The 10,857-nt window shown below is 54.8% G+C and overlaps 1 long non-coding RNA gene across 1 annotated transcript; it reads left to right on the top strand.

Moving 5' to 3' along the window:
* Positions 1-1,832: 1,832 nt before the first annotated feature.
* Positions 1,833-3,314, top strand: LOC136793943 (uncharacterized). The gene is made up of 2 exons (XR_010840042.1): positions 1,833-2,100; positions 2,588-3,314. It is a non-coding gene; the product is annotated as an uncharacterized lncRNA (long non-coding RNA).
* The last annotated feature ends 7,543 nt before the right edge of the window (positions 3,315-10,857 follow it).

Genomic DNA, 10,857 nt, shown 5'->3' with positions numbered 1-10,857 from the left:
GCCTGTGACCAAAAAGTCAAACAAAAACAAAGCTAAACTAAATCGAAATCTTTCTCGTAACCAAAAGGCCAGGGCCCGCCTGGCTTTTCCTGCATGGTGTTTACTGAGGGATCCACAAGGCCCTGCGTTTGTGTTTGATGATTTGTCTGAAGTCCTAGCGCCTGAGAGGCAGCTGGCAGGGGTAGGGCTCTGAAGCCGCATTGTCGCCAAGGGTAGGAAGTGGCAGGAATTGGCAGCTCTAGTGGCAAACCGGGTGTTCAAATCCAGCCCTGCGGGTGTGTAATCTGTGGATGCATCCCCTCCGCCCAACTCCCTGAGGGGCACAGTCAGAAGTTATGCAGATTCTTTCGTATTTAACTGCCATTTATTTAACATGTAAAAGTTTTCAAAACAAAGGGTCTGCAGGTGGGAGGGTGAGGAGTTTGGGAGTCCTAGGCCCAATGGGTTTAAGGTCCTTTTCACTCTGGAGCACCCATGCTTGGTCGACCTGGGTAATGACTGGCTGAGGGCCTGCCTGGAGTAGTCTGGGGGACACTTCTGCACCCCCTTCCCCACAGGGAGAGCTAGGAAGGGGACGGGGTGGGCCCTCGACTGCAGCCCTGGCTGACCTGAAGCCTGGATGCCCAGCAGAGCAGCCCCTGACTGCTTTACTAGAGCTTATCCAGGTGCTGAAAAATGTTTTTTAACCAGTTTCCTGTCTCAACTCTCTTTCTTCCCACACCTTCCCCCTGCCCTCACCCCTCCTGGTGTGGGTGGGCAGCTTCCGAGTGTCCAACTGTCCCTTTAAGTGGACTTGTGGAGGGCTCGTGAGCTAATGTCAGCCCTAAGAGCCTGGGGTGGGGGGGAGGTACCTAATGTTGGCCAGTCTGGTGAGCTCCAGGGACCTGGGTACAGACTAATGAGGGGTCTTCCCAGACTCGACTGTGGCCAGTGCTGAATACACAGAGGACAGGCACCATCTCGGTAATGCTGTTAATGCAGGCTTCCCACAGCAAAGTCTTCTCACACCAGGAGCCTGTGGCAGACCCTGACCCTTCCAGCTCAGCTCCACTGGGCATTCAGAAGCCAGCCTCCTGGACCCGCATGGTTACTGAAGGATGCAAACTGCAGGAGGGGATGCAAACCGGGGGAGGGAGCAGCATTCTGGTGAGAGGCTTTGGGGAAGGTTCTGGGCTAAGGTGACCCATTGGTCAGGTGACCAAGGGGTAGGTAGGGCTTTCCAGGACTCCAGGAGGAGCTCCAAGTTGGGAGAGCTCAGAGTGTGTTAAGAGACGGTAGAGCCCCGAGGCCCACCTGCGTAGTTCACGGGGAGTACAGGACCAGGCGGCTCTACAAGGACACAGCAGGGCCTTGACACTGCCTGTCTGCCGAGGGTGGGAGATTGCTGGGGGGAGACCCTGGGGCTGATGCCCGGAGGACTGGGTCACCTCCACGGTCCCGTGACCGGTCCTTGCCCCAGGACAGTGACCTGGATCTGCAGCGGGGCCTGGGGCACAGCCTACGGGGCAGCCGCACCGTAGGTGTGGGTGCCAGGGGTGCTGACAGCTGGGCAGCGCTCTGCGGGGCTACGGGCAGGAGGATCGCCCGGGGAGGAGAGACGAGAGGGCCGCCGGGCATCGGTGCTCTCGGGGGCTTCCAGGGAGCAGACCCAGGCCCACAACACGTGGGCGGAAGGGCCGGGGTCTGGGGGCGTCGGAGAGATGCTCACGGAGGAGCACTCCAGGGCTGGGCTCCAGGCTGCGCAGGCCCGGGGCTGGCACTAGGGGGCAGGGAGGGGTGGCGGGGACCACGTCCCAGAACGGGGGCCCTAGGACCGGCAGGGTGGGAAGACAGAGGGCGTGCTGGGCCCCGCGGGCCCGGCATCGCGGAGGGAGGCGGCTGCGCCGGCCGTCGCGCTCCACCGGCCCCGCGCGGACTCCGTGGCGGAAGGGGCGCAGCGGCCCCGCATCCTCGGCGTCACACGCAGCCGCCTCCCGCTCTCCCCCGGCAGGGGCCTCCGGCCCCCGGGCGCCCCCCAAGCACAGCAGCAGCTGCCGCGGCCCCGCGCTGACCCACTTTCCCGCCAGCCCGCCCGCGGAGATCCACGCGGCCGCCGAGCAGGTGCGAGCCGCCAGGCGGGGCCCGAACCCGGGGCCGCCCCGCCCGCCGCTGCAGCCGGGGACGAGGGGGCGGGGAGCAGGAGCCGCGGGAGGGGAACGGGGGAGGGGAGAGGAGGATAAAGGAGGGGCGCTGGAGGAGGGTGGGGAGGGACAGGAGGGGGAGGGGAGGGGAAGGACGGGAGCAAGTGGGCCGGAGGGGAGGAGAAAGAAAGGAAGAGGAAGGGAGAGGAGAAGGGGAGGAGGATTGGGAGGGGCGGGAGGGGGGAAGGGGGGAGGAGGCGGGGTGAGCGGGAGGAAGATGGAGGCCGGAGACCGCACCCCTGCCTCCTTCCCGGGCCCTAGGCCAGCCCTGGAGGAAAGGTTGAAATGCGTGAAGGGTGCATCTGCCTTCTAGGTCTAAGGGGTCCAGGGCTCAGGATGCACGCACCCCACTTGTGCCTGACCCCCGCCCCCCGCCTTCTATCAGCCAGCCCCCTTTCCCACAACAGCGCCTAGGGCCACTCTTCCCACTAAACTAGGTTTGTCGATCCTGGACCCTCCTGAAAGCTGTGCATCTTTCGATGTGATCACCGTTCACCGACTGACTGTGTCTGCTGGGAGAACTTGGGTCCCAGGACCTGCTGGAGCGAATAGCAGAGAAGGAAGGAGAGTAGTGATGCCAGATGTCACGGCATGGCTCTGGGGGGCGCTCCTCCTCCAGGGTCCACCCCCCACCCACTCCTGGGTGCCACACAGGGGACCCTGGAGAAGCCTCGTGACCCAGGGTTCTGCCTGCTCAGTCCTTGTTCATCCATCTAAGTACCCATCACCTCTACTTACTTACCTGCCTACATGAGTTAATACTTTTTAGAGGAAATTGAAAGAATTTATCAATAGACCCATCACAAGAGGATTTCCTTCAAATGTATGGGGATTCTTAGTTGTCATCCCATTTGTAAATGAGTCTCAGGACAGTGGTTCTCAAAGTGTGGTCTGAGGACCCCCGAGGGTTCCTGAGACTCTTTCGGGAGGGTCCACAAACTCAGAACTATTTAATAGGAATACAAAGACATTTTTCTCTCATGAGTGTTCAGCAGTTTTCCTGTGTCATAACAGATTGAAATCAAAAACACATATGAAAATCCAGCTGTCTGTTAAGCCAGATATTGGCGAGATTTACAAAAATATAAAACAGTGTCACTCTTCTTACTAAATAAACTATTTTTAGAAAAAGAACTATTTTCAGAAATGTTATTTGTGTTGATGTGTGATGGCTTTATTACCATGCATAAATATTTAAATTTTTCCTTCATTTTCACTTCTATTACAGTAAATATCAATAAGTTTGCTCCAGAGAAGTAAAAGCTCTATGGGGCCTTCAAGCCTTTTTAAACTGGCAAGAGGGTCCTGAACGTAGCATGTGTGAGGACTGTGGTCTTGACGGATCACACAAGTAAACATCCCCTCTGTAAGGGACTGTCCACTCCGGTCACAGCAAGCCTGCACCCCTGACACCGGGCACAGGAAGATGGGGGTGAGCAAAAGGGCAGAGCGCCTCCATGGGCCTCTGATTTGGGGATACTGTCTCTCATTTTACAGCAGTTATGGGACAGCGGCCCTGCTCTCTCTCTGGGGTGCCCCTTGCAGGTCCCTGTTGTGTTTTAAAGCTGCCCTCTGACTTCTGACTTTATCCCAGGGGCAAGTGGGGCACCAGCTCAGCTGCCTGGGCAGCCCGTGAGGTAACTCTCCCCATAGATGTCCGTGTCTGGCTGCTTCTCCGCGGCCACTGCGCCCTCACTTCCAGATGGGGGGGTCCAGCCTTGTGGGTCCTCAGCGATGTTGGGTTTCACCACTAATCTGACCTCATCTGTTTTCTCTCTTCTGGAAATTCCCTCACGTCCTGGTCTGCCGGTGGCGCTTTTTCTAGTTTTCCAGGGCTTCTAAGTATTTGTTTTTATATTTATTCTGCTGTTTCACAGGATCTGAGGAGGGAGATGTACCTGGATGTGATGAATGAGCCGTCTCGAGCCCAGTGTCTGCAGGGTTGAATGAATGAATGAATGAGCAAGGGGTCCTGGAGGAGCGGGAGGGGCCAGGGTCTGTGTAGAGGCTCCTCTGAGACAGGGATACCGTGAGGGTCAGAGGGTGGACTGCTTAGACGCCAACACCTACCTGTGTGAGAGCATCTGTACCTCAGGTGAGGCCAGGGTGTGTTCTGTGCCTGTTGCCATCCAGGAGCTTGGCGATTGGTGGAAATGCTATGGGGGGTGGGGATGGAGGCAGCACAGGAAATGTAGTAGCAGATGTCCCCTCCCTTCAGACTTAACTGAGAAGATGTGTTTAAGCCGGGGGAGGGCGGGAATAATTGCTAGAAGAAAAGAAAAGAAGGTGATTCCCACACTGGTTTCGGTCCAGACTCTTCAGGAAAAGAGGGGCTGTGTCTCCTGGCCACGGGGCCCAACGTGAAGAGGGAGGAGGCAGGTGAGGGTCGCGTCTGACCCCGTGCGGGGGAAGCTGAGTGGGAGCCTGGGAGCAGCCCTTCCTCCCCATCCTGGCCTGACTGCTTGATAACACCCAGTGGGTCATGGTTGTCTTCTCAGGAAAAGCAAACCCTTTAAAGATTCGGTCCCGACAGCTGCAGGGGGCCGGGGTAGCCACTGAGCAAATCAGGGAAGGAAACTTAGGTCGGCTCACATTTTATTTAAAAGAAAATACTTTCCTCCTGAAGCAAGAGGAGCTCCATGCCTTGGCAAACACACAAAACCAAAGCAAACCCTGCACAGCTTCTCTGGAAAGTCTGGCCTCACCCTCCGGATACGGGAAAGCTTTCTTCTCTATTTCAAATGACCCTGTTTTGCCTTTTTTAGATGCAAATGTTTATTTGGTCTGACTTTGAAATACCTTGGTGCAGCTGAAATAATTCCAGGCAGCCCTGTGAGAAGGACCACTTCCTGACCTTCTAAATGCAAACTCTTTGCTGGGGCCTCAGAGGGCTTGGCGGGACACCTGAGGGGCAACACCAGCCCCCTCCCACCCCGCCTCCCAGAGAACATGGTGGTCACTGTACAAGGACTCCAGCATCCTATGCAGTTGGGCGGTTCTGCAGGGAAATCAGTGGCAGTCCCAAGGAAGCCAGCGTTTGTCAAGCACCTGATATACCTATGCCCGTCACCACCTCTGGGAGACGGGCGAGGGACTCACCTTTCCGGGGGTTAAGAGGTGCGATTTGACTTTTTACTCCAAATCCTAGAGCATCCCCCAGGAGAGGGGGCGTATCGGGACCTTGTGGTCCAGGTACATCCTGGAGGTGCAGGGCGTGCTAAAATCTGTGACTAAGATGTACCCCATCTGCGAAGCATTGCAGTGAGGATTACATAGTAAAATGCCAGGGAAATATGATTCCGGATGAGTGGAGTGTGTACGTGTGTGTGGTGCCTGACTGGGCTGGTGGGCGGGCCCAGCTCGCGGCCCTCCGTCTACACTCACTGAGCAGTGCTCACTGATCCGAGGATTCGCGTGGGTCACTCCTCACCGATGTCAGGGGCTGCCGTAGCATCACCCGCTTTTTATAGATGAGAAAACCGAGAATCAGCGTTAAGTCAGAACCGGAGCCCGAGCCCGCCAGCCCGCCAGCCCGCAGAGCCTGGCCGGTTCCTCGAAGGCGTCGGGGGTCGCTGGGGTCCTGGGCGGGCACTGCCCCCCGGGTGTGCGGGGGCGTCCCGCTCGGCTTGGCAGGGTGTCCGCAGCAAGTCCGCGAAGGGGAGCAGCCCCGGCTCTGGTCCTCGAGTCCTGCCTCACCTGCTGCCTCCTGCCTCTGGTCGGCTTTCCCTCTTGGGGCTCTGGGCAGCCCCCACTGCTCAGTGCAAGCCGTTGCTTCCCTGTACTGAGTGGAGCCCTCACAAGGTGCTGGGAGCCCGCCCTCCGTGGACCACTGACCTCCGCAGCGGGCAGCATGGTCCCAACCCGGAGGGCAGGTCCTGGCACAAAGTAGCCGCTCACTGCTATGTTTGGTAGTGTCCCGTGGCCAAAGACGGCCCAGGGGACCGTGTTTCTCCAGGATGAAGAAAGCTGGGCAGGAAAGGCCAGGCGGCTGGAAGCTGGGGCAGCCTCGGGCACTTCCAGCCTTGGAGAAGTGTGTGGGACCCCCCCATCTGGCCTCCCACCCACCACCCTGCTTTGGGCCTTTCCCCCCTGGCTGCAGGAGTGCTTGAAGCTGGCCCCGGGCCCCTGCTCTGAGACGGTCACACTTGTTGTGACGGGAGGGGGTGGGGCCGTGTCTGGGGACACTTCCATGTGGGTCAGACACCTTTTTAGGTGGCAACTTTCCCATCTTGGGGACACTGCTTCATGGAGATGCATTGGCCACCGTGGTGCCTTAAAAGGGGCTCCCGGGATTGGAGGCTTATGTTACAAAGCCCTAGGCCATAAATAACATAACTGATACCAGATAAAAGCCAAATATTTCTGCCTGGCAGAAAGCATCTGATTAAAGTAAAAAGGCAAAAAGATCGACTGAGAATAAAATTATGGCACAACCCTAAAATGGAATTATGCAGTCATTAAAACAACAAGGTATATTTATGTCTATGATATGAAAACAGTATCATATGCATAATAATATATGCAATTTATGTCACAGGCTGAGGACTGCTATAAATCAGTAAGGAAAACACCCAAGAACTGAATTGGAAAATGGATAGAAATCCTTTGCAGGAAAGGAAAATGCTTCTAAACATTTGAAAAGAGGCTTAATCTCACTTACAGTAAGAGAGATGCAGGCTGAAACATCTGTGGAAACTTACTTTAGACCTAAATCAGATTGGCCAAGTTTGAGAACATTTGATAACCACTGTGGCAGAAGGACAAACCCTGTGGGGGAGTTGGGCACATGTGTCAGAACCACAGACGTGTGTGTTCCAGCCCAGCAATCCCACTTTCGGACTTTGTCCTGTATGTGTTCTCACATGCATGTGCAAGGATGTTTATCACAAGGCTCATGGAAGCATTGCTTATGATTTTAAAAGGGTCGAAACAACCTAAATACTAGCAATAATAATATTAATTAAATTGTAGCATGTCCCTAGTATGGAATTATCAGTCATTTTTTTAAAAGGTGTACATGTAGGTCTATGATATGTAGCAACCCTCAAAGTATATAAAAGTATACTTCATGAAAAAGAAGAAGCTAGAGAGAGTGTGTTTAGAATCCTTTCATTTGTGTGTGTGTGTGTGTGTGTCTGTGTGTGTCTGTGTGTAGAAGCATAGAAATTAATTCCTGGAAGGATACATAAAACATGGAAACTGGTGTCATGGTTTCCTCTGGTGTTTATTGGTGTTATGGGCAAAATGTTTGTTCCCCACCCAAATTCATATATTGAAATCCTAAACCACCAATGTGACGATGCTATTACGAGGTGGGGCTCATGGGAGGTGATTAGGTAATGAGGATGGAGCTCTCATGAATGGGATTAGTGCCCTTATAAGAGGGGCTCCAGAGAGCTCTCTCCCTCTCTTTCCACAACATGAGGACACAGAGAAAAGGCCACCATTTGCCATTGGAAGAGAGCCCTCACCAGAACCCAAGCACACTGACACCCTGATCTCCTGCCTCCAGAGCTGTGCGAGATAAAATGCTATGGTTTCTAAGCCACCCAGTCTCTGCACTCTGTTACAGCAACCTGAAAGGACTAAGGCATCTACAGAAGAGGTCTGGGGGTTGGGGTAGGTGGTGGGAGACCCATTTCCCACTGTCTTCTCCTTCATCTTGTTTTAAAGTTTCACTCTGGCATGAAGTGCATTTTCAGATTTTTATCCATCAAAGCCTTGCCTTTGGGAGGCCGCCTGCCCCAGCTCCTCTATTGCCTGCTGTGGGCCGGAAGTGGGGTCTGCCTTGCTGCTGGGGGTGGGGTGTGGGGGATGGGGTGAGGGGTGGGGGGGCGGGTGTCCATATCACCTGCCCTGGAAAGGCAACACACAGCACAGTCAGAGCCCCAGCAGGAAGGGCCGGCCAGACTTGCAGACACTTTTGCAATTGACTTATTTTCTCACCATCCCTAACCCCATCAGTTACCTGGAGCATCGCTCCTGGGTCCCCAAATCTGATGGCCAGAGCCAAGGTCCACTTGAGACGCAAAGCGGGTTCATACTGATGTGCCAGGAAGCCTGCTGTCCACTTCACAGGTGGAGCTCCGAGATGGAGGCAGCACCTTGAGTGTGGGGCTCTTATGGGGCCAACTCAGAACAGGATTCGGCCTTTTTTCACTCCCTGCCTCTCCAGGAATTAATTCATAAGAGTGCTTATGAGGGCTCTGCGTCCCCAGGGTGCAGCAAGTCAGCCCAGGAATCCCTTCCAGAAGGAGCCCTTCCCTGCAGCTCCCTTGTCACCAGCAATCTGGGAGCCCTCTCACCCTAGGCAGAGTCCCAGTGGCTTCAGGGACCTTCCCTTAGATTTCCACCCCTCTCACACCACTTCTCCTCCTTCTTCCCCCACTCATTCCCCTGGCTGGGGAGCAAAGACCTGCTACCGACCAGGGTTCTTGGCCTGCTTAATCAATAGAAATTGATCAGAGGCCAGGCAAGAAATTCAGGCAAGGCTTTACTTGGCCCCCTGCTGCAGCAGTGGGGAGCGAGGACAAACAAGTTCCCTTGCTTGCTCGCTCCCCAAAGCTCGGCGAGCTGGTTCCTTATATGGGGTGAGGGTAGGGGCGGGTCCAGGGCTCCGGCTGGAGGGTTGGCTTAGGTGGTCTGCCCATCCCCTTGGTGGTGTTGTGTGCAGGGCGCATGCGCAGTACCCTGCTTTTGCTCCTGACCCTTCAGAAGTGGCAGTTGGGTTTTTGGTCTTTTTGTATGTTGTTGCCCAGAATTTGCCCCAACTGCGCATGCATGCAGTTATTTTTAGTCCCTTATAGTTTCTTTGTATTTTGTTGCTAAAGGAGACAGACGTTTGTCCAGGTGCAAGCACTGCAGCAAAGGGTCCCAGGTCCCAGGTCCCAGCCTGTCTCAGACCCACCACACCTTCCCCTTAGGAGAAGGACACTGCAACTAACAAATGCTTTTCTTCTACATGATGTACATTAAGCTTGTATTTTCCTAAATTAGCATCTGACAATATCCAGGTCGTTAAATGAACCACCCCAAAGCTTAATGGCTTTTCTGTAATACAGTTGAAATATGGCCACCCACCGTGGCCACATACTATTTGAGGGACACAGCTGTGGGAATGAGATGGGCCTGTCCATGTGTCTGGCCAGGCCTCCAGGCACTGGAGGCTCCAGGCAAGTTTTCCTGCCCCGACAGCCCTGGCGAGGGGTAGGAGGTGGGCCAACCTGGGTCACAGCAGCAGGCCCGGGCCATGCGACATCCCTCAGCATTTCCTGTTGCTGCCCCCTGGGCCCGCCCTCTTCCAGGAGCCTGCTGCAGCAGACAGGTTAAACCACCAAAAGCACAGAGCAAGGGCTGCTCTGCGAGGCTCACCTTTCCTTGCATGATGAACACACACATCTTTCCTACTCTGGCAATTATTCCTACTAAAGTCAGACATCTTTTCAAAGGTTGGAGAAGGTAATTTGAAAAGTAGGTGGGTAGATGGCATAGAGCCTGCTCATCCTTCTTTCAAACTGTCATTAGCCGTACAGGTCTCAGCTGCCAGCTCACGTTATTACCATTGTTATTTTGCATTTGCTCATGTTTCTGTCCGTGGGTATGGAGGGAGGGGGCTGAGAGCAGCCTTTGGGGAGGCTGTGAAACAGCCAGTGCAGCATCCTTTCTTGGCACACTCAGCTGCGTGGATGGGCAGGGGCGGGGACGTGTGGAGGGCACAGCGTTCCCTGGCTCGGTGCACTCAGTGCAAGTGCTTCACATCATCCCTGGGTGTGGCTCCTCTTCCTGGGCCTGTGTGGGAAAAACAGAATGTGCAGTGGGGAACAGAGCTTGCCCGAGGGGCTGCCATCATGGTGATGGCACCACTGTGACCTCATTTCTACCTAGCAGCAGCCTTGGAGGAGGGAACCACAGTTACGTCCATTTTCCTGATGAGTGGATTGAGATGTGAGAGAGGTGGGGTCGAGAGGAGGACGCTGGGACCTGAGCACCTATGGGGGTGGGGGTGGGGTCTGCAGCCAAGAATCAGGCCCGTCCACTCGTCCACTCTGGAACCTAGGAGCCCAGGCAGGGGGAGGCAGCTGGCACTACAGGAGTGGGATGACATAGGGGTGGTCAAGGCAAAAAAAGGAGTTGATCCAAACTCTGTCTAGGAAGCCAGTGGGACCCCAGTGTTCCTCCACTGCAATCTCCAGACAAGCCTGGAAGTTTGTTCTTTGGAGAAATTGGAGAAGGGTGGCTCTGGGTCAGGGACCCCAGGGACAGAAGAAGGTGGGCTGGGATTCTGGACTGAAAAGAGCTGGGGTATAAGAAGAAAGACTTCACACTAAGAGCACTCACAAAAGCACCTTCCCAACTCTACCCCAGGAAGAGAGCAGCATGACCTCTGCACTCCAGGGAGGGCACATGTCCCTAGAGTAGAGACCTGAAAATGCTTACCTATGAGGTTGCTCAACAAAGAAATCTGCTTTACCCACCAGCTTAAAACTCCCTCCTCCCAACAAATCTTCAAAGGGCACTTTAGTGTTGCTCTCTTGACTATGAACAGGTTGCCCAGGATCCCTGAATATGTGAATGAAGCTGCCAGCATGAAGCCAAACAGAAAAAATGCACTCAGAGGAATTAGAGAGAAGGCAGCAGAAGAGAAGCTCTTAATGAAAAGATCATAATATTTTCAGCG

The sequence above is a fragment of the Kogia breviceps genome, chromosome 3, assembly GCF_026419965.1.
Source record: "Kogia breviceps isolate mKogBre1 chromosome 3, mKogBre1 haplotype 1, whole genome shotgun sequence".
Classification (NCBI taxonomy): Eukaryota; Metazoa; Chordata; class Mammalia; order Artiodactyla; family Physeteridae; genus Kogia; species Kogia breviceps.
This window is presented reverse-complemented; position numbering and strand designations above follow the sequence as displayed.